General features: G+C 52.5%; 1 protein-coding gene across 1 annotated transcript in view; it reads right to left on the bottom strand.

Annotated features, from left to right (window-relative positions):
• Nucleotides 1–27,294, bottom strand: part of RRP8 (ribosomal RNA processing 8) — a 114,579-nt gene extending 87,285 nt beyond the window's left edge. Inside the window, exon 1 of the mRNA XM_069759620.1 lies at nucleotides 27,259–27,294. The gene's annotated coding sequence lies outside the window, so the exon portion shown is untranslated. The remainder of the gene's footprint in view (nucleotides 1–27,258) is intronic.
• Nucleotides 27,295–27,979: the final 685 nt, after the last annotated feature.

A 27,979-nucleotide genomic window follows, 5' to 3' on the forward strand; every position in this document is an offset into this window, starting at 1 on the left:
TCCCCCATAACAATCTCACCACAGATCCCCCATAACAGTGTCACCACAGATCCCCATAACAGTGTCACCACAGATCCCCCATAACAATCTCACCACAGATCCCCATAACAATCTCACCACAGATCCCCCATAACAGTGTCACCACAGATCCCCCATAACAATCTCACCACAGATCCCCATAACAATCTCACCACAGATCCCCCATAACAGAGTCACCACAGATCCCCCATAACAGTGTCACCACAGATCCCCATAACAATCTCACCACAGATCCCCCATAACAGATTCACCACAGATCCCCCATAACAGAGTTACCACAGATCCCCATAACAGTGTCACCACAGATCCCCCATAACAGTGTCACCACAGATCCCCCATAACAATCTCACCACAGATCCCCCATAACAGAGTCACCACAGATCCCCCATAACAGTGTCACCACAGATCCCCCATAACAGTGTCACCACAGATCCCCCATAACAGTGTCACCACAGATCCCCCATAACAATCTCACCACAGATCCCCATAACAGTGTCACCACAGATCCCCCATAACAGTGTCACCACAGATCCCCCATAACAGTGTCACCACAGATCCCCCATAACAATCTCACCACAGATCCCCCATAACAGAGTCACCACAGATCCCCCATAACAGAGTCACCACAGATCCCCCATAACAGTGTCACCACAGATCCCCATAACAGAGTCACCACAGATCCCCCATAACAGAGTCACCACAGATCCCCATAACAGAGTCACCACAGATCCCCAAAACAGAGTCACCACAGATCCCCCATAACAGTGTCACCACAGATCCCCATAACAGAGTCACCACAGATCCCCCATAACAGAGTCACCACAGATCCCCATAACAGAGTCACCACAGATCCCCATAACAGAGTCACCACAGATCCCCATAACAGAGTCACCACAGATCCCCATAACAGTGTCACCACAGGTCCCCATAACAGAGTCACCACAGATCCCCATAACAGAGTCACCACAGATCCGCATAACAGAGTCACCACAGATCCCCATAACAGAGTCACCACAGATCCCCATAACAGTGTCACCACAGATCCCCATAACAGAGTCACCACAGATCCCCATAACAGAGTCACCACAGATCCCCATAACAGTGTCACCACAGATCCCCATAACAGAGTCACCACAGATCCCCATGACAGTGTCACCACAGATCCCCCATAACAGTGTCACCACAGATCCCCCATAACAGTGTCACCACAGATCCCCCATAACAGTGTCACCACAGATCCCCATAACAGAGTAACCACAGATCCCCCATAACAGAGTCACCACAGATCCCCCATAACAGAGTCACCACAGATCCCCCATAACAGAGTCACCACAGATCCCCCATAACAGAGTCAACACAGATCCCCATAACAGTGTCACCACAGATCCCCATAACAATCTCACCACAGATCCCCCATAACAGAGTCACCACAGATCCCCCATAACAGTGTCACCACAGATCCCCCATAACAGTGTCACCACAGATCCCCATAACAGAGTCACCACAGATCCCCCATAACAGAGTCACCACAGATCCCCATAACAGAGTCACCACAGATCCCCCATAACAGAGTCACCACAGATCCCCCATAACAGTGTCACCACAGATCCCCCATAACAGTGTCACCACAGATCCCCATAACAGAGTCACCACAGATCCCCCATAACAGAGTCACCACAGATCCCCATAACAGAGTCACCACAGATCCCCCATAACAGAGTCACCACAGATCCCCATAACAGAGTCACCACAGATCCCCATAACAGAGTCACCACAGATCCCCCATAACAGAGTCACCACAGATCCCCATAACAGAGTCACCACAGATCCACATAACAGAGTCACCACAGATCCCCATAACAGTGTCACCACAGATCCCCATAACAGAGTCACCACAGATCCCCCATAACAGTGTCACCACAGATCCCCATAACAGAGTCACCACAGATCCCCCATAACAGAGTCACCACAGATCCCCCATAACAGAGTCACCACAGATCCCCCATAACAGAGTCACCACAGATCCCCCATAACAGAGTCAACACAGATCCCCATAACAGTGTCACCACAGATCCCCATAACAATCTCACCACAGATCCCCCATAACAGAGTCACCACAGATCCCCCATAACAGTGTCACCACAGATCCCCCATAACAGTGTCACCACAGATCCCCATAACAGAGTCACCACAGATCCCCCATAACAGAGTCACCACAGATCCCCATAACAGAGTCACCACAGATCCCCCATAACAGAGTCACCACAGATCCCCATAACAGAGTCACCACAGATCCCCATAACAGAGTCACCACAGATCCCCCATAACAGAGTCACCACAGATCCCCCATAACAGAGTCACCACAGATCCCCATAACAGAGTCACCACAGATCCCCCATAACAGAGTCACCACAGATCCCCATAACAGAGTCACCACAGATCCCCATAACAGAGTCACCACAGATCCACATAACAGAGTCACCACAGATCCCCATAACAGTGTCACCACAGATCCCCATAACAGAGTCACCACAGATCCCCATAATAGAGTCACCACAGATCCCCATAACAGAGTCACCACAGATCCCCATAACAGAGTCACCACAGATCCCCCATAACAATCTCACCACAGATCCCCCATAACAGTGTCACCACAGACCCCATAATAGTGTCACCACAGATCCCCATAACAGTGTCACCACAGATCCCCCATAACAATCTCACCACAGATCCCCATAACAATCTCACCACAGATCCCCCATAACAGTGTCACCACAGATCCCCCATAACAATCTCACCACAGATCCCCCATAACAGAGTCACCACAGATCCCCTATAACAGTGTCACCACAGATCCCCCATAACAGAGTCACCACAGATCCCCATAACAGAGTCACCACAGATCCCCCATAACAGTGTCACCACAGACCCCATAATAGTGTCACCACAGATCCCCATAACAGTGTCACCACAGATCCCCCATAACAATCTCACCACAGATCCCCCATAACAGTGTCACCACAGATCCCCATAACAGTGTCACCACAGATCCCCCATAACAATCTCACCACAGATCCCCCATAACAGTGTCACCACAGATCCCCCATAACAATCTCACCACAGATCCCCATAACAATCTCACCACAGATCCCCCATAACAGAGTCACCACAGATCCCCCATAACAGTGTCACCACAGATCCCCATAACAATCTCACCACAGATCCCCCATAACAGAGTCACCACAGATCCCCCATAACAGAGTTACCACAGATCCCCATAACAGTGTCACCACAGATCCCCCATAACAGTGTCACCACAGATCCCCCATAACAATCTCACCACAGATCCCCCATAACAGAGTCACCACAGATCCCCCATAACAGTGTCACCACAGATCCCCCATAACAGTGTCACCACAGATCCCCCATAACAGTGTCACCACAGATCCCCCATAACAATCTCACCACAGATCCCCATAACAGTGTCACCACAGATCCCCCATAACAGTGTCACCACAGATCCCCCATAACAGTGTCACCACAGATCCCCATAACAATCTCACCACAGATCCCCCATAACAGAGTCACCACAGATCCCCCATAACAGAGTCACCACAGATCCCCCATAACAGTGTCACCACAGATCCCCCATAACAATCTCACCACAGATCCCCCATAACAGAGTCACCACAGATCCCCCATAACAGTGTCACCACAGATCCCCCATAACAATCTCACCACAGATCCCCCATAACAGAGTCACCACAGATCCCCCATAACAGTGTCACCACAGATCCCCCATAACAGTGTCACCACAGATCCCCCATAACAATCTCACCACAGATCCCCATAACAGTGTCACCACAGATCCCCCATAACAGTGTCACCACAGAACCCCCATAACAGTGTCACCACAGATCCCCCATAACAATCTCACCACAGATCCCCCATAACAGAGTCACCACAGATCCCCCATAACAGTGTCACCACAGATCCCCCATAACAGAGTCACCACAGATCCCCATAACAGAGTCACCACAGATCCCCCATAACAGAGTCACCACAGATCCCCATAACAGAGTCACCACAGATCCCCATAACAGAGTCACCACAGATCCCCCATAACAGAGTCACCACAGATCCCCCATAACAGAGTCACCACAGATCCCCATAACAGAGTCACCACAAATCCCCCATAACAGAGTCACCACAGATCCCCATAACAGAGTCACCACAGATCCCCATAACAGAGTCACCACAGATCCCCATAACAGAGTCACCACAGATCCCCATAACAGTGTCACCACAGATCCCCATAACAGAGTCACCACAGATCCCCATAACAGAGTCACCACAGATCCCCATAACAGAGTCACCACAGATCCCCCATAACAGAGTCACCACAGATCCCCCATAACAATCTCACCACAGATCCCCCATAACAGTGTCACCACAGACCCCATAATAGTGTCACCACAGATCCCCATAACAGTGTAACCACAGATCCCCCATAACAATCTCACCACAGATCCCCATAACAATCTCACCACAGATCTCCCATAACAGAGTCACCACAGATCCCCCATAACAGTGTCACCACAGATCCCCCATAACAGTGTCACCACAGATCCCCATAATAGTGTCACCACAGATCCCCCATAACAATCTCACCACAGATCCCCCATAACAGTGTCACCACAGATCCCCATAACAGTGTCACCACAGATCCCCCATAACAATCTCACCACAGATCCCCATAACAATCTCACCACAGATCCCCCATAACAGTGTCACCACAGATCCCCCATAACAATCTCACCACAGATCCCCATAACAATCTCACCACAGATCCCCCATAACAGAGTCACCACAGATCCCCCATAACAGTGTCACCACAGATCCCCATAACAATCTCACCACAGATCCCCCATAACAGAGTCACCACAGATCCCCCATAACAGAGTTACCACAGATCCCCATAACAGTGTCACCACAGATCCCCCATAACAGTGTCACCACAGATCCCCCATAACAATCTCACCACAGATCCCCCATAACAGAGTCACCACAGATCCCCCATAACAGTGTCACCACAGATCCCCCATAACAGTGTCACCACAGATCCCCCATAACAGTGTCACCACAGATCCCCCATAACAATCTCACCACAGATCCCCATAACAGTGTCACCACAGATCCCCCATAACAGTGTCACCACAGATCCCCCATAACAGTGTCACCACAGATCCCCCATAACAATCTCACCACAGATCCCCCATAACAGAGTCACCACAGATCCCCCATAACAGAGTCACCACAGATCCCCCATAACAGTGTCACCACAGATCCCCATAACAGAGTCACCACAGATCCCCCATAACAGAGTCACCACAGATCCCCATAACAGAGTCACCACAGATCCCCAAAACAGAGTCACCACAGATCCCCCATAACAGTGTCACCACAGATCCCCATAACAGAGTCACCACAGATCCCCCATAACAGAGTCACCACAGATCCCCATAACAGAGTCACCACAGATCCCCATAACAGAGTCACCACAGATCCCCATAACAGAGTCACCACAGATCCCCATAACAGTGTCACCACAGATCCCCATAACAGAGTCACCACAGATCCCCATAACAGAGTCACCACAGATCCCCATAACAGAGTCACCACAGATCCCCATAACAGAGTCACCACAGATCCCCATAACAGTGTCACCACAGATCCCCATAACAGAGTCACCACAGATCCCCATAACAGAGTCACCACAGATCCCCCATAACAGTGTCACCACAGATCCCCATAACAGAGTCACCACAGATCCCCATAACAGTGTCACCACAGATCCCCCATAACAGTGTCACCACAGATCCCCCATAACAGTGTCACCACAGATCCCCCATAACAGTGTCACCACAGATCCCCATAACAGAGTCACCACAGATCCCCCATAACAGAGTCACCACAGATCCCCCATAACAGAGTCACCACAGATCCCCCATAACAGAGTCACCACAGATCCCCCATAACAGAGTCAACACAGATCCCCATAACAGTGTCACCACAGATCCCCATAACAATCTCACCACAGATCCCCCATAACAGAGTCACCACAGATCCCCCATAACAGTGTCACCACAGATCCCCATAACAGTGTCACCACAGATCCCCATAACAGAGTCACCACAGATCCCCCATAACAGAGTCACCACAGATCCCCCATAACAGAGTCACCACAGATCCCCCATAACAATCTCACAACAGATCCCCCATAACAGTGTCACCACAGATCTCACAACAGATCCCCCATAACAGTGTCACCACAGATCCCCATAACAGAGTCACCACAGATCCCCCATAACAGTGTCACCACAGATCCCCCATAATAGTGTCACCACAGATCCCCATAACAATCTCACCACAGATCCCCCATAACAGTGTCACCACAGATCCCCATAATCTCACCACAGATCCCCCATAACAGAGTCACCACAGATCCCCCATAACAGTGTCACCACAGATCCCCCATAACAGAGTCACCACAGATCCCCCATAACAGAGTCACCACAGATCCCCATAACAGAGTCACCACAGATCCCCATAACAATCTCACCACAGATCCCCCATAACAGAGTCACCACAGATCCCCCATAACAGAGTCACCACAGATCCCCCATAACAGTGTCACCACAGATCCCCCATAACAGTGTCACCACAGATCCCCATAATAGTGTCACCACAGATCCCCCATAACAATCTCACCACAGATCCCCCATAACAGTGTCACCACAGATCCCCATAACAGTGTCACCACAGATCCCCCATAACAATCTCACCACAGATCCCCATAACAATCTCACCACAGATCCCCCATAACAGTGTCACCACAGATCCCCCATAACAATCTCACCACAGATCCCCATAACAATCTCACCACAGATCCCCCATAACAGAGTCACCACAGATCCCCCATAACAGTGTCACCACAGATCCCCATAACAATCTCACCACAGATCCCCCATAACAGAGTCACCACAGATCCCCCATAACAGAGTTACCACAGATCCCCATAACAGTGTCACCACAGATCCCCCATAACAGTGTCACCACAGATCCCCCATAACAATCTCACCACAGATCCCCCATAACAGAGTCACCACAGATCCCCCATAACAGTGTCACCACAGATCCCCCATAACAGTGTCACCACAGATCCCCCATAACAGTGTCACCACAGATCCCCCATAACAATCTCACCACAGATCCCCATAACAGTGTCACCACAGATCCCCCATAACAGTGTCACCACAGATCCCCCATAACAGTGTCACCACAGATCCCCCATAACAATCTCACCACAGATCCCCCATAACAGAGTCACCACAGATCCCCCATAACAGAGTCACCACAGATCCCCCATAACAGTGTCACCACAGATCCCCATAACAGAGTCACCACAGATCCCCCATAACAGAGTCACCACAGATCCCCATAACAGAGTCACCACAGATCCCCAAAACAGAGTCACCACAGATCCCCCATAACAGTGTCACCACAGATCCCCATAACAGAGTCACCACAGATCCCCCATAACAGAGTCACCACAGATCCCCATAACAGAGTCACCACAGATCCCCATAACAGAGTCACCACAGATCCCCATAACAGAGTCACCACAGATCCCCATAACAGTGTCACCACAGATCCCCATAACAGAGTCACCACAGATCCCCATAACAGAGTCACCACAGATTCCCATAACAGAGTCACCACAGATCCCCATAACAGAGTCACCACAGATCCCCATAACAGTGTCACCACAGATCCCCATAACAGAGTCACCACAGATCCCCATAACAGAGTCACCACAGATCCCCATAACAGTGTCACCACAGATCCCCATAACAGAGTCACCACAGATCCCCATAACAGTGTCACCACAGATCCCCCATAACAGTGTCACCACAGATCCCCCATAACAGTGTCACCACAGATCCCCCATAACAGTGTCACCACAGATCCCCATAACAGAGTCACCACAGATCCCCCATAACAGAGTCACCACAGATCCCCCATAACAGAGTCACCACAGATCCCCCATAACAGAGTCACCACAGATCCCCCATAACAGAGTCAACACAGATCCCCATAACAGTGTCACCACAGATCCCCATAACAATCTCACCACAGATCCCCCATAACAGAGTCACCACAGATCCCCCATAACAGTGTCACCACAGATCCCCCATAACAGTGTCACCACAGATCCCCATAACAGAGTCACCACAGATCCCCCATAACAGAGTCACCACAGATCCCCCATAACAGAGTCACCACAGATCCCCCATAACAATCTCACAACAGATCCCCCATAACAGTGTCACCACAGATCTCACAACAGATCCCCCATAACAGTGTCACCACAGATCCCCATAACAGAGTCACCACAGATCCCCCATAACAGTGTCACCACAGATCCCCCATAATAGTGTCACCACAGATCCCCATAACAATCTCACCACAGATCCCCCATAACAGTGTCACCACAGATCCCCATAATCTCACCACAGATCCCCCATAACAGAGTCACCACAGATCCCCCATAACAGTGTCACCACAGATCCCCCATAACAGAGTCACCACAGATCCCCCATAACAGAGTTACCACAGATCCCCATAACAGTGTCACCACAGATCCCCCATAACAGAGTCACCACAGATCCCCCATAACAGTGTCACCACAGATCCCCATAACAGTGTCACCACAGATCCCCATAACAGTGTCACCACAGATCCCCCATAACAGTGTCACCACAGATCCCCCATAACAGTGTAACCACAGATCCCCCATAACAGTGTCACCACAGATCCCCATAAGAGTCACCACAGATCCCCCATAACAGAGTCACCACAGATCCCCCATAACAGAGTTACCACAGATCCCCATAACAGAGTCACCACAGATCCCCATAACAGAGTCACCACAGATCCCCATAACAGAGTCAACACAGATCCCCATAACAATCTCACCACAGATCCCCCATAACAGAGTCACCACAGATCCCCCATAACAGTGTCACCACAGATCCCCCATAACAGTGTCACCACAGATCCCCATAACAGAGTCACCACAGATCCCCCATAACAGAGTCACCACAGATCCCCCATAACAATCTCACCACAGATCCCCCATAACAGTGTCACCACAGATCCCCATAACAGTGTCACCACAGATCCCCCATAACAGAGTCACCACAGATCCCCATAACAGAGTCACCACAGATCCCCAATAACAGTGTCACCACAGATCCCCATAACAGTGTCACCACAGATCCCCCATAACAATCTCACCACAGATCCCCCATAACAATCTCACCACAGATCCCCCATAACAGTGTCACCACAGATCCCCATAACAGTGTCACCACAGATCCCCATAACAGTGTCACCACAGATCCCCATAACAGAGTCACCACAGATCCCCATAACAGTGTCACCACAGATCCCCCATAACAGTGTGACCACAGATCCCCCATAACAGTGTCACCACAGATCCCCCATAACAGTGTCACCACAGATCCCCATAACAGAGTCACCACAGATCCCCCATAACAGAGTCACCACAGATCCCCCATAACAGAGTCACCACAGATCCCCCATAACAGAGTTACCACAGATCCCCATAACAGTGTCACCACAGATCCCCCATAACAGTGTCACCACAGATCCCCATAACAATCTCACCACAGATCCCCCATAACAGTGTCACCACAGATCCCCCATAACAGTGTCACCACAGATCCCCATAACAGAGTCACCACAGATCCCCCATAACAGAGTCACCACAGATGCCCCATAACAGAGTCACCACAGATCCCCCATAACAATCTCACCACAGATCCCCCATAACAGTGTCACCACAGATCCCCATAACAGTGTCACAACAGATCCCCCATAACAATCTCACCACAGATCCCCATAACAGAGTCACCACAGATCCCCAATAACAGTGTCACCACAGATCCCCATAACAGTGTCACCACAGATCCCCCATAACAGAGTCACCACAGATCCCCCATAACAATCTCACCACAGATCCCCCATAACAATCTCACCACAGATCCCCCATAACAGAGTCACCACAGATCCCCATAACAGAGTCACCACAGATCCCCCATAACAGAGTCACCACAGATCCCCTATAACAATCTCACCACAGATCCCCCATAACAGTATCACCACAGATCCCCATAACAGTGTCACCACAGATCCCCCATAACAATCTCACCACAGATCCCCCATAACAATCTCACCACAGATCCCCCATAACAGTGTCACCACAGATCCCCCATAACAATCTCACCACAGATCCCCATAACAATCTCACCACAGATCCCCATAACAGTGTCACCACAGATCCCCCATAACAGTGTCACCACAGATCCCCCATAACAATCTCACCACAGATCCCCATAACAGAGTCACCACAGATCCCCATAACAGTGTCACCACAGATCCCCTTAACAGAGTCACCACAGATCCCCATAACAGTGTCACCACAGATCCACAATAACAGAGTCACCACAGATCCCCATAACAGTGTCACCACAGATCCCCCATAACAGTGTCACCACAGATCCCCATAACAGAGTCACCACAGATCCCCCATAACAGTGTCACCACAGATCCCCATAACAGAGTCACCACAGATCCCCCATAACAGAGTCACCACAGATCCCCCATAACAGAGTCACCACAGATCCCCCATAACAGAGTTACCACAGATCCCCATAACAGTGTCACCACAGATCCCCCATAACAGTGTCACCACAGATCCCCATAACAATCTCACCACAGATCCCCCATAACAGTGTCACCACAGATCCCCCATAACAGTGTCACCACAGATCCCCATAACAGAGTCACCACAGATCCCCCATAACAGAGTCACCACAGATGCCCCATAACAGAGTCACCACAGATCCCCCATAACAATCTCACCACAGATCCCCCATAACAGTGTCACCACAGATCCCCATAACAGTGTCACAACAGATCCCCCATAACAATCTCACCACAGATCCCCATAACAGAGTCACCACAGATCCCCAATAACAGTGTCACCACAGATCCCCATAACAGTGTCACCACAGATCCCCCATAACAGAGTCACCACAGATCCCCCATAACAATCTCACCACAGATCCCCCATAACAATCTCACCACAGATCCCCCATAACAGAGTCACCACAGATCCCCATAACAGAGTCACCACAGATCCCCCATAACAGAGTCACCACAGATCCCCTATAACAATCTCACCACAGATCCCCCATAACAGTATCACCACAGATCCCCATAACAGTGTCACCACAGATCCCCCATAACAATCTCACCACAGATCCCCCATAACAATCTCACCACAGATCCCCCATAACAGTGTCACCACAGATCCCCCATAACAATCTCACCACAGATCCCCATAACAATCTCACCACAGATCCCCATAACAGTGTCACCACAGATCCCCCATAACAGTGTCACCACAGATCCCCCATAACAATCTCACCACAGATCCCCATAACAGAGTCACCACAGATCCCCATAACAGTGTCACCACAGATCCCCTTAACAGAGTCACCACAGATCCCCATAACAGTGTCACCACAGATCCACAATAACAGAGTCACCACAGATCCCCATAACAGAGTCACCACAGATCCCCATAACAGAGTCACCACAGATCCCCATAACAGAGTCACCACAGATCCCCCATAACAGTGTCACCACAGATCCCCATAACAGTGTCACCACAGATCCTCATAACAGTGTCACCACAGATCCCCATAACAGTGTCACCACAGATCCCTATAACAGTGTCACCACAGATCCCCATAAGAGTGTCACCACAGATCCCCCATAACAGTGTCACCACAGATCCCCATTACAGTCACCACAGATCCCCCATAACAGTGTCACCACAGATCCCCCATAACAGTGTCACCACAGATCCCCATAACAGAGTCACCACAGATCCCCCATAACAGTGTCACCACAGATCCCCCATAACAGAGTCACCACAGATCCCCATAACAGTTTCACCACAGATCCCCATAACAGTGTCACCACAGATCCCTATAACAGTGTCACCACAGATCCCCATAAGAGTGTCACCACAGATCCCCCATAACAGTGTCACCACAGATCACCATAACAGAGTCACCACAGATCCCCCATAACAGTGTCACCACAGGTCCCCCATAACAGTGTCACCACAGACCCCATAACAGTGTCACCACAGATCCCCCATAACAGTGTCACCACAGATCCCCCATAACAGTGTCACCACAGATCCCCCATAACAGTGTCACCAAAGATCCCCATAACAGAGTCACCACAGATCCCCATAATAGAGTCACCACAGATCCCCCATAACAGAGTCACCACAGATCCCCATAACAGTGTCACCACAGATCCCCATAACAGTGTCACCACAGATCCCCATAACAGAGTTACAACAGATCCCCCATAACAGAGTCACCACAGATCCCCCATAACAGAGTCACCACAGATCACCCATAACAGTGTCACCACAGATCCCCCATAACAGTGTCACCACAGACCCCATAACAGTGTCACCACAGATCCCCCATAACAATCTCACCACAGATCCCCATAATAGTGTCACCACAGATCCCCCATAACAGAGTCACCACAGATCACCCATAACAGTGTCACCACAGATCCCCCATAACAGTGTCACCACAGACCCCATAACAGTGTCACCACAGATCCCCCATAACAGTGTCACCACAGATCCCCCATAACAGTGTCACCACAGATCCCCATAACAGTGTCACCACAGATCCCCCATAACAGTGTCACCCAAGATCCCCATAACAGAGTCACCACAGATCCCCATAACAGAGTCACCACAGATCCCCCATAACAGAGTCACCACAGATCCCCATAACAGTGTCACCACAGATCCCCATAACAGTGTCACCACAGATCCCCATAACAGAGTTACAACAGATCCCCCATAACAGTGTCACCACAGACCCCATAACAGTGTCACCACAGATCCCCCATAACAGTGTCACCACAGACCCCATAACAGTGTCACCACAGATCCCCCATAACAGTGTCACCACAGATCCCCCATAACAGTGTCACCACAGACCCCATAACAGTGTCACCACAGATCCCCCATAACAGTGTCACCACAGATCCCCCATAACAGTGTCACCACAGATCCCCATAACAGTGTCACCACAGATCCCCCATAACAGTGTCACCCAAGATCCCCATAACAGAGTCACCACAGATCCCCATAACAGAGTCACCACAGATCCCCATAACAGAGTTACAACAGATCCCCCATAACAGTGTCACCACAGACCCCATAACAGTGTCACCACAGATCCCCCATAACAGTGTCACCACAGACCCCATAACAGTGTCACCACAGATCCCCCATAACAGTGTCACCACAGATCCCCCATAACAGTGTCACCACAGACCCCATAACAGTGTCACCACAGATCCCCCATAACAGTGTCACCACAGATCCCCCATAACAGTGTCACCACAGATCCCCATAACAGTGTCACCACAGATCCCCCATAACAGTGTCACCCAAGATCCCCATAACAGAGTCACCACAGATCCCCATAACAGAGTCACCACAGATCCCCCATAACAGAGTCACCACAGATCCCCATAACAGTGTCACCACAGATCCCCATAACAGTGTCACCACAGATCCCCATAACAGAGTTACAACAGATCCCCCATAACAGAGTCACCACAGATCCCCATAACAGTGTCACCACAGATCCCCATAACAGTGTCACCACAGATCCCCATAACAGAGTCACCACAGATCCCCCATAACAGTGTCACCACAGATCCCCCATAACAGTGTCACCACAGATCCCCCATAACAGTGTCACCACAGATCCCCCATAACAGAGTCACCACAGATCCCCATAACAGAGTCACCACAGATCCCCATAACAGAGTCACCACAGATCCCCATAACAGAGTCACCACAGATCCCCCATAACAGTGTCACCACAGATCCCGATAACAGAGTCACCACAGATCCCCATAACAGTGTCACCACAGATCCCCCATAACAGAGTCACCACAATATCCCCCATAACAGTGTCACCACAGATCCCCCATAACAGAGTCACCACAGATCCCCATAACAGTGTCACCACAGATCCCCCATAACAGAGTCACCACAGATCCCCCATAACAGAGTTACAACAGATCCCCCATAACAGTATCACCACAGATCCCCCATAACAGAGTTACAACAGATCCCCCATAACAGTGTCACCACAGATCCCCCATAACAGAGTCACACCCCTCCTCTCCTCACACTCCTCTCTCCCGCCCTGACTCCCAGCTATATATTTGTGGTCTCCCCCTGATGACACACATGGTATCGCCCACACCCCTCCTCCCCTCACACTCCTCTCTCCCACCCTGACTCCCAGCTATATAGTTGTGGTCTCCCCTCCTGATGACACACATGGTACCGCCCACACCACTCCTCTCCTCACACTCCTCTCTCCCACCCTGACTCCCAGCTATATATTTGTGGTCTCCCCCTGATGACACACATGGTACCGCCCACACCCCTCCTCTCCTCACACTCCTCTCTCCCGCCCTGACTCCCAGCTATATATTTGTGGTCTCCCCCCTTTTGACACACATGGTATCGCCCACACCCCTCCTCCCCTCACACTCCTCTCTCCCACCCTGACTCCCAGCTATATAGTTGTGGTCTCCCCTCCTGATGACACACATGGTACCGCCCACACCTCTCCTCTCCTCACACTCCTCTCTCCCGCCCTGACTCCCAGCTCTATATTTGTGGTCTCCCCCTGATGACACACATGGTACCGCCCACACCCCTCCTCTCCTCACACTCCTCTCTCCCACCCTGACTCCCAGCTATATATTTGTGGTCTCCCCCTGATGACACACATGGTATCGCCCACACCCCTCCTCTCCTCACACTCCTCTCTCCCGCCCTGACTCCCAGCTATATATTTGTGGTCTCCCCCCTGATGACACACATGGTATCGCCCACACCCCTCCTCTCCTCACACTCCTCTCTCCCGCCCTGACTCCCAGCTATATATTTGTGGTCTCCCCCTGATGACACACATGGTATCGCCCACACCCCTCCTCTCCTCACACTCCTCTCTCCCGCCCTGACTCCCAGCTATATATTTGTGGTCTCCCCCTGATGACACACATGGTATCGCCCACACCCCTCCTCCCCTCACACTCCTCTCTCCCTCCCTGACTCCCAGCTATATATTTGTGGTCTCCCCCTGATGACACACATGGTACCGCCCACACCCCTCCTCTCCTCACACTCCTCTCTCCCGCCCTGACTCCCAGCTATATATTTGTGGTCTCCCCCTGATGACACACATGGTATCGCCCACACCCCTCCTCTCCTCACACTCCTCTCTCCCGCCCTGACTCCCAGCTATATATTTGTGGTCTCCCCCCTGATGACACACATGGTATCGCCCACACCCCTCCTCTCCTCACACTCCTCTCTCCCGCCCTGACTCCCAGCTATATATTTGTGGTCTCCCCCCTGATGACACACATGGTACCGCCCACACTCCTCCTCCCCTCACACTCCTCTCTCCCACCCTAACTCCCAGCTATATATTTGTGGTCTCCCCCTGATGACACACATGGTACCGCCCACACCCCTCCTCTCCTCATACTCCTCTCTCCCACCCTGACTCCCAGCTGTATATTTGTGGTCTCCTCCTGATGACACACATGGTACGGCCCACACCCCTCCTCTCCTCACACTCCTCTCTCCCGCCCTGCCTCCCAGCTATATATTTGTGGTCTCCCCCCTGATGACACACATGGTACCGCCCACACCCCTCCTCTCCTCACACTCCTCTCTCCCGCCCTGACTCCCAGCTATATATTTGTGGTCTCCCCCTGATGACACACATGGTACCGCCCACACCCCTCCTCTCCTCACACTCCTTTCTCCCGCCCTGACTCCCAGCTATATATTTGTGGTCCCCTCCTGATAACACACATGGTACCGCCCACACCCCTCCTCTCCTCACACTCCTCTCTCCCGCCCTGACTCCCAGCTATATATTTGTGGTCTCCTCCTGATGACACACATGGTACGGCCCACACCCCTCCTCTCCTCACACTCCTCTCTCCCGCCCTGCCTCCCAGCTATATATTTGTGGTCTCCCCCATGATGACACACATGGTATTGCCCACACCCCTCCTCTCCTCACACTCCTCTCTCCCGCCCTGACTCCCAGCTAGATATTTGTGGTCTCCCCCTGATGACACACATGGTACCGCCCACACCCCTCCTCTCCTCACACTCCTCTCTCCTCCTCTGACTCCCAGCTATATATTTGTGGTCTCCCCCTGATGACACACATGGTATCGCCCACACCCCTCCTCTCCTCATACTCCTCTCTCCCACCCTGACTCCCAGCTATATATTTGTGGTCTCCCCCTGATGACACACATGGTACCGCCCACACCCCTCCTCTCCTCACACTCCTCTCTCCCGCCCTGACTCCCAGCTATATATTTGTAGTCTCCCCCCTGATGACACACATGGTATCGCCCACACCCCTCCTCCCCTCACACTCCTCTCTCCCGCCCTGACTCCCAGCTATATATTTGTGGTCTCCCCTGATGACACACATGGTATCGCCCACTCCCCTCCTCCCCTCACACTCCTCTCTCCCGCCCTGACTCCCAGCTATATATTTGTGGTCTCCCCTCCTGATGACACACATGGTACCGCCCACACCCCTCCTCTCCTCACACTCCTCTCTCCCGCCCTGACTCCCAGCTATATATTTGTGGTCTACCCCCTGATGACACACATGGTACCGCCCACACCCCTCCTCTCCTCACACTCCTCTCTTCCGCCCTGACTCCCAGCTATATATTTGTGGTCTCCCCCTGATGACACACATGGTACCGCCCACACCCCTCCTCTCCTCACACTCCTCTCTCCTGCCCTGACTCCCAGCTATATATTTGTGGTCTCCCCCTGATGACACACATGGTACCGCCCACACCCCTCCTCCCCTCACACTCCTCTCTCCCGCCCTGACTCCCAGCTATATATTTGTGGTCTCCCCCTGATGACACACATGGTACCGCCCACACCCCTCCTCTCCTCACACTCCTCTCTCCCACCCTGACTCCCAGCTATATATTTGTGGTCTCCCCCTGATGACACACATGGTTCCGCCCACACCCCTCCTCCCCTCACACTCCTCTCTCCCGCCCTGACTCCCAGCTAAATATTTGTGGTCTCCCCCATGATGACACACATGGTACCGCCCACACCCCTCCTCCCCTCACACTCCTCTCTCCCGCCCTGACTCCCAGCTATATATTTGTGGTCTCCCCCTGATGACACACATGGTACCGCCCACACCCCTCCTTTCCTCACACTCCTCTCTCCCGCCCTGACTCCCAGCTATATATTTGTGGTCTCCCCCTGATGGCACACATGGTACCGCCCACACCCCTCCTCTCCTCACACTCCTCTCTCCCACCCTGACTCCCAGCTATATATTTGTGGTCCCCCCTGATGACACACATGGTACCGCCCACACCCCTCCTCTCCTCACACTCCTCTCTCCCGCCCTGACTCCCAGCTATATATTTGTGGTCTCCCCCTGATGACACACATGGTATCGCCCACACCCCTCCTCTCCTCACACTCCTCTCTCCCACCCTGACTCCCAGCTATATATTTGTGGTCTCCCCTCCTGATGACACACATGGTACCTCCCACACCCCTCCTCCCCTCACACTCCTCTCTCCCGCCCTGACTCCCAGCTATATATTTGTGGTCTCCCCCTGATGACACACATGGTACCGCCCACACCCCTCCTCTCCTCACACTCCTCTCTCCCACCCTGACTCCCAGCTATATATTTGTGGTCTCCCCCTGATGACACACATGGTACCGCCCACACCCCTCCTCTCCTCACACTCCTCTCTCCCACCCTGACTCCCAGCTATATATTTGTGGTCTCCCCCTGATGACACACATGGTACCGCTCACACCCCTCCTCTCCTCACACTCCTCTCTCCCGCCCTGACTCCCAGCTATATATTTGTGGTCTCCCCTCCTGATGACACACATGGTACCTCCCACACCCCTCCTCCCCTCACACTCCTCTCTCCCGCCCTGACTCCCAGCTATGTATTTGTGGTCTCCCCTCTGATGACACACATGGTACCGCCCACACCCCTCCTCTCCTCACACGCCTCTCTCCCACCCTGACTCCCAGCTATATATTTGTGGTCTCCCCCTGATGACACACATGGTACCGCTCACACCCCTCCTCTCCTCACACTCCTCTCTCCCACCCTGACTCCCAGCTATATATTTGTGGTGTCCCCCTGATGACACACATGGTACCGCCCACTCCCCTCCTCTGCTCACACTCCTCTCTCCCACCCTGACTACCTGCTATATATTTGTGGTCTCCCCCCTGATGACACACATGGTATCGCCCACACCCCTCCTCTGCTCACACTCCTCTCTCCCACCCTGACTACCAGCTATATATTTGTGGTCTCCCCCTGATGACACACATGGTACCGCCCACACCCCTCATCTCCTCACACTCCTCTCTCCCGCCCTGACTCCCAGCTATATATTTGTGATCTCCCCCCTGATGACACACATGGTACCGCCCACACCCCTCCTCTCCTCACACTCCTCTCTCCCGCCCTGACTCCCAGCTATATATTTGTGGTCTCCCCCTGATGACACACATGGTACCGCCCACACCCCTCCTCTCCTCACACTCCTCTCTCCCGCCCTGACTCCCAGCTATATATTTGTGGTCTCCCCCTGATGACACAGATGGTACCGCCCACACCCCTCCTCTCCTCACACTCCTCTCTTCCGCCCTGACTCCCAGCTATATATTTGTGGTCTCCCCCCTGATGACACACATGGTACCGCCCACACCCCTCCTCTCCTCACACACCTCTCTCCCACCCTGACTCCCAGCTATATATTTGTGGTCTCCCCCTGATGACACACATGGTACCGCCCACACCCCTCCTCTCCTCACACTCCTCTCTTCCGCCCTGACTCCCAGCTATATATTTGTGGTCTCCCCCCTGATGACACACATGGTACCGCCCACACCCCTCCTCTCCTCACACACCTCTCTCCCACCCTGACTCCCAGCTATATATTTGTGGTCTCCCCCTGATGACACACATGGTACCGCCCACACCCCTCCTCTCCTCACACTCCTCTCTCCCACCCTGACTCCCAGCTATATATTTGTGGTCTCCCCCTGATGACACACATGGTTCCGCCCACACCCCTCCTACCCTCACACTCCTCTCTCCTGCACTGACTCCCAGCTATATATTTGTGGTCTCCCCCATGATGACACACATGGTACCGCCCACACCCCTCCTCCCCTCACACTCCTCTCTCCCGCCCTGACTCCCAGCTATATATTTGTGGTCTCCCCCTGATGACACACATGGTACCGCCCACACCCCTCCTTTCCTCACACTCCTCTCTCCCGCCCTGACTCCCAGCTGTATATTTGTGGTCTCCCCCTGATGGCACACATGGTACCGCCCACACCCCTCCTTTCCTCACACTCCTCTCTCCCGCCCTGACTCCCAGCTGTATATTTGTGGTCTCCCCCTGATGACACACATGGTACCGCCCACACCCCTCCTCTCCTCACACTCCTCTCTCCCACCCTGACTCCCAGCTATATATTTGTGGTCTCCCCCTGATGACACACATGGTTCCGCCCACACCCCTCCTACCCTCACACTCCTCTCTCCTGCACTGACTCCCAGCTATATATTTGTGGTCTCCCCCATGATGACACACATGGTACCGCCCACACCCCTCCTCCCCTCACACTCCTCTCTCCCGCCCTGACTCCCAGCTATATATTTGTGGTCTCCCCCTGATGACACACATGGTACCGCCCACACCCCTCCTTTCCTCACACTCCTCTCTCCCGCCCTGACTCCCAGCTATATATTTGTGGTCTCCCCCATGATGACACACATGGTACCGCCCACACCCCTCCTCTCCTCACACTCCTCTCTCCCACCCTGACTCCCAGCTATATATTTGTGGTCTCCCCCTGATGACACACATGGTACCTCCCACACCCCTCCTCCCCTCACACTCCTCTCTCCCGCCCTGACTCCCAGCTATATATTTGTGGTCCCCCCTGATGACACACATGGTACCGCCCACACCCCTCCTCTCCTCACACTCCTCTCTCCCACCCTGACTCCCAGCTATATATTTGTGGTCCCCCCTGATGACACACATGGTACCGCCCACACCCCTCCTCTCCTCACACTCCTCTCTCCCACCCTGACTCCCAGCTATATATTTGTGGTCTCCCCTGATGACACACATGGTACCGCCCACACCCCTCCTCCCCTCACACTCCTCTCTCCCGCCCTGACTCCCAGCTATATATTTGTGGTCTCCCCCCCTGATGACACACATGGTACCGCCCACACCTCTCCTCTCCTCACACTCCTCTCTCCCACCCTGACTCCCAGCTATATATTTGTGGTCTCCCCTCCTGATGACACACATGGTACCTCCCACACCCCTCCTCTCCTCACACTCCTCTCTCCCGCCCTGACTCCCAGCTATATATTTGTGGTCTCCCCCCCTGATGACACACATGGTACCGCCCACACCCCTCCTCTCCTCACACTCCTCTCTCCCACCCTGACTCCCAGCTATATATTTGTGGTCTCCCCCCTGATGACACACATGGTACCGCCCACACCCCTCCTCTCCTCACACTCCTCTCTCCCGCCCTGACTCCCTGCTATATATTTGTGGTCTCCCCCTGATGACACACATGGTACCGCCCACACCCCTCCTCCCCTCACACTCCTCTCTCCCACCCTGACTCCCAGCTCTATATTTGTGGTCTCCCCTCCTGATGACACACATGGTACCGCCCACACCCCTCCTCTCCTCACACTCCTCTCTCCCGCCCTGTTTCCCAGCTATATATTTGTGGTCTCCCCCTGATGACACACATGGTACCGCCCACACCCCTCCTCTCCTCACACTCCTCTCTCCCACCCTGACTCCCAGCTATATATTTGTGGTCTCCCCTCTGATGACACACATGGTACCGCCCACACCCCTCCTCTCCTCACACTCCTCTCTCCCGCCCTGTTTCCCAGCTATATATTTGTGGTCTCCCCCTGATGACACACATGGTACCGCCCACACCCCTCCTCTCCTCACACTCCTCTCTCCCGCCCTGACTCCCAGCTATATATTTGTGGTCTCCCCTCCTGATGACACACATGGTACCTCCCACACCCCTCCTCCCCTCACACTCCTCTCTCCCGCCCTGACTCCCAGCTATATATTTGTGGTCTCCCCTCCTGATGACACACATGGTACCTCCCACACCCCTCCTCCCCTCACACTCCTCTCTCCCGCCCTGACTCCCAGCTATATATTTGTGGTCTCCCCCTGATGACACACATGGTACCGCCCACACCCCTCCTCTCCTCACACTCCTCTCTCCCACCCTGACTCCCAGCTATATATTTGTGGTCTCCTCTCCTGATGACACACATGGTACCTGTCACGCCCGCACATACTTACTCGGCTTCTCCCAACCCTCGGCGCGCTCACGATCCTGTCCCGCGCCGCTCTGCCTCCTCCTTCGCCGGCTCTCAGCGTCTGGTCTCTTCGCGCATGCGCGGTCGCGTCTCCCCCGTCGCTGAGCCTTCTGGGAGGTCGCGACCCGGTGGCTCCGCCCCAACATGGCGGCGCCCATCGGGTATTTCTTCCCGGCGTCTTCCTAGGTAAGACGCCTTTGCTTTGTAGGTGCACTGTCTGCCGTCAGTGCCCCTATGCCCTAGGCTCCCCTGTACCAGTGTCTTTTCTCAGCCCAGTCCTTGCTTTGTCTCTGTATCCTGCCAGTCCGTGTTCCTGCTGTATCCTGCCAGTCCGTGTTCCTGTTGTATCCTGCCAGTCCGTGTTCCTGTTGTATCCTGCCAGTCCGTGTTCCTGCTGTGTCCTGCCTGTCCGTGTTCCTGCTGTATTCTGCCAGTCCGTGTTCCTGCTGTATCCTCCCAGTCCGTGTTCCTGCTGTATTCTGCCAGTCCGTGTTCCTGCTGTATCCTGCCTGTCCGTGTTCCTGCTGTATCCTGCCTGTCCGTGTTCCTGCTGTATCCTGCCAGTCCGTGTTCCTGCTGTGTCCTGCCAGCCCGTGTTCCTGCTGTATTCTGCCTGTCCGTGTTCCTGCTGTATCCTGCCAGTCCGTGTTCCTGCTGTATTCTGCCAGTCCGTGTTCCTGCTGTATCCTGCCTGTCCGTGTTCCTGCTGTATCCTGCCTGTCCGTGTTCCTGCTGTATCCTGCCAGTCCGTGTTCCTGCTGTATCCTGCCTGTCCGTGTTCCTGCTGTATCCTGCCAGTCCGTGTTCCTGCTGTATCCTCCCAGTCCGTGTTCCTGCTGTATTCTGCCAGTCCGTGTTCCTGCTGTATCCTGCCTGTCCGTGTTCCTGCTGTATCCTGCCTGTCCGTGTTCCTGCTGTATCCTGCCAGTCCGTGTTCCTGCTGTGTCCTGCCAGCCCGTGTTCCTGCTGTATTCTGCCTGTCCGTGTTCCTGCTGTATCCCGCCAGTCCGTGTTCCTGTTGTATCCTGCCGGTCCGTGTTCCTGCTGAGTCCTGCCGTTCCGTGTTCCAGACATTCTTTCAGTTAAGTCTTGTTTTCCTATTATTCCCTGCCATCCTTATAGCCTGTGGTTTCCTTCTTTATTTTGGGTCGTCCCTTTGGCTCTAGCTGTTGTGTCTCCATTCCCCCGAGGTCCTGCTCCTAACACTCCCTGTATAGGGGGTGATTCCATCTGGTCCGCTCGACCCCAGGGGCTCTAGAGTCACGACCCAGAGGGTCCACTCTCGGATTTCTGTCTGAATACTTACAGGAAGCAAAGGCCATGGACCCCGCTGGGGCCTCTGCTACGCAAAAAGAGCTACTCTTTTTGCGGGAGAATCAGTCCCGTATGATGTCCTTTATGAAGGCTATGGATTCTCGTTTGTCCACGCTCCAGTCCTCCGATCCTGGCAATGCCGCTCTACTCGTTGGCTTACAGCAAGAGTTGGCTCAGCAGCGTGACACCCAGGCCCATATACTTAGTTATATGTCTTCTATTGACGATCGGCTGCTTTCCATCCAGACAGCCGCTTCTACGTTTGCTCCTGCTTCCCACCCTCCACCCCGCTTGGCTAAACCGCCTCGGTACAATGGGGATCCTAAGTCCTGCCGAGGATTTCTAAACCAATGCCGTCTTCACTTTGAGCTTCTGCCCCAGCATTACCCGACGGATCGGTCCAAAGTTGCGTTTTTGATTTCCCATCTAGAGGGTGACGCCTTGGCATGGGTTAATCCACTCTGGGAGCGAGACGATCCCCTAGTCTCCCGGTTGTCTGAATTTTTGGAGACTTTCCGTCTTGTCTTTGACGAACCTGGACGACTGGCCTCTACAACTGAAGCCCTATTCTCTCTCCATCAGGGATCGTTATCCGTAGGCCAGTACGCTATTCAGTTCCCCACCCTCTCCTCTGACTTGGGCTGGAACAATGAGGCGTTGGTGGGTGCTTTCTGGCGGGGTCTCTCTGGGCGCATAAAGGATGAGTTAGCTGGTCGGGACACCCCTACGGTTTTGGAGGAATTAATTTCCTTAGCGACCCGTATTGACCTTCGGTTCCAAGAACGCGCTCGCGAGCGGAGGTCTCTTCGTCCTTCTTCTGCCACCCGTAAGCCACTCAGTCCACAGCCTAGAACCTCCTCTAAGGTGTCCGCACCGGAACCTATGCAAGTGGACCGTCTTAAAATGTCCGAACAACGTCGTAAAGAGAGGCGCACTCAGGGGTTATGTTTTTACTGCGGAAGTGCTGCTCATTTATTGCGCTCTTGCCCTGAACGGCCGGAAAACTCCTCCGCCTAGGTCAGGTAAGAGAGGCCTCCCTAGGTGTGTGTGATTCCTCTCAACCCCTTACTTTGTCCGTTCTTTTGCATATTGCGGGCAAGGGCGTTTCTCTGGATGCGTATGTGGATTCGGGCGCTGCAGGGAATTTTATTAGGTTGGAAGAGGTTTTGAAATTCTCCGTTCCAGTCAGAACCTTAGAGGCTCCTGTGATTCTAGCATCTGTGGATGGTAAACCTTTACAGGAGACCATTACTCAAGTGACACTTGAGGTGGAACTTCAGGTTGGGGCTCTGCACAAGGAGAGAATTGCATTTTATGTTTTAGCGGGTCTGTCTCATCCTATGCTCTTAGGTCTTCCTTGGTTACGGAGCCACGAGCCCATTTTAGATTGGCGCAATGGTAATATCTTGCGCTGGGGTGAGCTTTGTCGGGAACGTTGTCTGCTGCCGGTGCGTCCTGTGGGATATTCCTCTAATTCTTCTCCTTCTTCTTCCTTTCCCGCCTTACCCTCTGTCTACAGCGCTTTTTCTGATGTCTTCAACAAGAAGGAGGCTGAGGAGCTTCCGCCTCACCGTCTCTATGATTGTCCCATAGATCTCGTGCCTGGAACTAACCCGCCCAGGGGCAGAATCTATCCTCTCTCTCCTGCTGAGACTCAAGCTATGTCTGAGTACATTCAAGAAAATCTTGCTAAAGGTTTCATCCCCAAGTCTTCTTCTCCGGCCGGAGCAGGGTTTTTTTTCGTGAAGAAGAAAGACGGTTCCCTCCGTCCCTGCATTGATTATCGAGGCCTAAACAACATCACGGTGAAGAACAAATATCCTCTGCCACTCATTCCGGAACTCTTCGACCGTCTTCGGGGTGCGCAAATCTTTACCAAATTAGATCTACGTGGCGCATACAATCTGGTTCGTATTCGTGCAGGCGATGAGTGGAAGACCGCCTTCAATACTCGTGACGGTCACTACGAATACTTGGTTATGCCGTTTGGTCTCTGCAACGCCCCCGCGGTTTTCCAGGAATTTGTGAACGATGTATTTCGGGATCTTCTCTACTCCTCAGTCGTGGTTTACCTTGACGACATCCTCATCTTCTCTCCGGATCTCTCCACTCACAGGCGAGATGTCCGCCGAGTCCTGCAAAGGCTAAGAGAGAATCATCTGTTCGCTAAGATTGAAAAGTGCGTCTTTGAACAGTCCTCTCTTCCCTTCCTTGGGTATATTGTCTCAAGATCTGGCTTAGAGATGGATCCAGAGAAGGTTTCTGCTGTCCTGAATTGGCCTCGTCCTCTTGGAACAAAAGCAATCCAACGTTTTCTTGGCTTTGCCAACTACTATAGACAATTTATTCCTCATTTTTCTTCCATGACCAAGCCTATCTCTGCCCTAGTTCGCAAGGGAGTCAATTCCAGCCTTTGGACCCCTGAGGCTGAAGAGTCTTTTTTGTCCCTTAAACAAAGTTTCGCTACGGCCCCTGTGCTTCATCGTCCTGATGCTAATAGACCGTTTGTCCTTGAGGTCGACGCATCTTCTATTGGAGCTGGAGCAGTACTTTTGCAAAGATCTTCGTCCGGACGTTTGGTGACCTGTGGTTTCTTTTCTAAAACTTTTTCCGCTCCTGAGCGTAACTACTCTATAGGGGATAAGGAGCTATTGGCTATCAAGCTAGCCTTGGAAGAATGGTGTTATCTTCTTGAAGGGTCTCTTCATCCATTCACCATTTACACAGACCACAAGAATCTGGCCTATATTCAGACTGCCCAAAGACTAAATCCACGACAAGCCAGATGGTCTTTATTCTTCGGACGATTTGAGTTTGAACTTCATTTCCGACCTGGAAATAAGAATGTCAAAGCAGATGCTCTTTCGAGATCCTTTCAACCTCAGGACATGGAGGATTCTCCGGCTCACATCATTGATCCTGCGAGGATCGTCACTCTTGCTCCTCTAAGAGTGATTCTTACTCCTCCTGGCAAGACTCTTGTGGCTAATCAAGACAAGGAGAGAGTTTTACGTTGGGGTCACTCCTCCAAAATTGCAGGACATGTAGGAGTCAAGAAGACACTGTCTCTTATCTCTCGGCACTACTGGTGGCCATCTCTCCGTCAAGACGTCACCAAATTCATCGCTTCTTGTCCTTCTTGTGCTAAAAATAAAGTCCCTAGGCAGCTTCCCTCCGGTCTCCTGCATCCTCTGCCTGTGCCTTCCGTTCCATGGAGTCATATCGCTATGGACTTCATCACTGATCTACCTTCTTCCTTGAATTGCTCTGTCATCTTGGTTGTTGTAGATCGGTTCTCTAAAATGGCTCACTTCATCGCTTTGCCTGGTCTGCCTTCCACTCCTGAGTTGGCAAAGATCTTTTTACACCAAGTCTTCCGTCTTCATGGTTTTCCACATCATATTGTCTCAGACCGTGGAGTACAATTTACCTCACGTTTTTGGAGAGCTCTCTGCAGTCTATTAAAGGTTAACTTGGATTTCTCTTCCGCCTATCACCCTCAGACCAACGGACAAGTGGAGCGAGTTAATCAAGTTCTGACTACATATCTGCGACACTTCACCAATGCTCACCAAGATGACTGGGTCTCTCTTCTCCCTTGGGCTGAATTCTCTTACAACAATCTTCCCAGCGAGTCTTCCTCCAAATCTCCCTTTTTCGTAGTCTATGGTCAACATCCGAACATTCCTCTTCCTGTTTCTCTTTCCTCGGGGGTACCGGCAGCGGATTTCTTGTCCCGGGAATTCTCTACGATTTGGAATGAGACCAAAGTGGCTCTTGAGAAAGCTAGCCTTAATATGAAAAGGTTTGCTGACAAGAAGCGTTTGGATGCTCCGCCATATTCTCCGGGTGATAAAGTTTGGCTCTCCTCTCGCTATATCAAGCTTAAAATTCCCTCTTACAAACTGGGTCCTCGCTACATTGGTCCTTTTCCTATCTTGAGTCGCATTAATGATGTCTCTTATAAGTTGAAGCTACCTGCCTCTTTGCGCATCCCCAGTTAGGGGTAAAACTTATTTTTTGATTGATTGGGAGGGATTTGGTCCTGAGGAGAGGTCCTGGGAGCCCCGAGAGAACATCAATGCTCCCCTTATCATGAAAAGATTCCTTTCTAGCCTTAACAGGAGGGGGACTAAGGAGGGGGGTACTGTCACGCCCGCACATACTTACCCGGCTTCTCCCATCCCTCGGCGCGCTCACGATCCTGTCCCGCGCCGCTCTGCCTCCTCCTTCGCCGGCTCTCGGCGTCTGGTCTCTTCGCGCATGCGCGGTCGCGTCTCCCCCGTCGCTGAGCCTTCTGGGAGGTCGCGACCCGGTGGCTCCGCCCCAACATGGCGGCGCCCATCGGGTATTTCTTCCCGGCGTCTTCCTAGGTAAGACGCCTTTGCTTTGTAGGTGCACTGTCTGCCGTCAGTGTCCCTATGCCCTAGGCTCCCCTGTACCAGTGTCTTTTCTCAGCCCAGTCCTTGCTTTGTCTCTGTATCCTGCCAGTCCGTGTTCCTGTTGTATCCTGCCAGTCCGTGTTCCTGCTGTATCCTGCCAGTCCGTGTTCCTGTTGTATCCTGCCTGTCCGTGTTCCTGCTGTATCCTGCCAGTCCGTGTTCGTGCTGTATCCTGCCTGTCCGTGTTCCTGCTGTGTCCTGCCAGCCCGTGTTCCTGCTGTGTCCTGCCAGCCCGTGTTCCTGCTGTATCCTCCCAGTCCGTGTTCCTGCTGTATCCTGCCAGTCCGTGTTCCTGCTGTATCCTGCCTGTCCGTGTTCCTGCTGTATCCTGCCTGTCCGTGTTCCTGCTGTATCCTGCCAGTCCGTGTTCCTGTTGTATCCTGCCTGTCCGTGTTCCTGCTGTGTCCTGCCAGCCCGTGTTCCTACTGTATCCCGCCAGTCCGTGTTCC

The sequence above is a fragment of the Ranitomeya imitator genome, chromosome 3 (assembly GCF_032444005.1).
Source record: "Ranitomeya imitator isolate aRanImi1 chromosome 3, aRanImi1.pri, whole genome shotgun sequence".
Classification (NCBI taxonomy): Eukaryota; Metazoa; Chordata; class Amphibia; order Anura; family Dendrobatidae; genus Ranitomeya; species Ranitomeya imitator.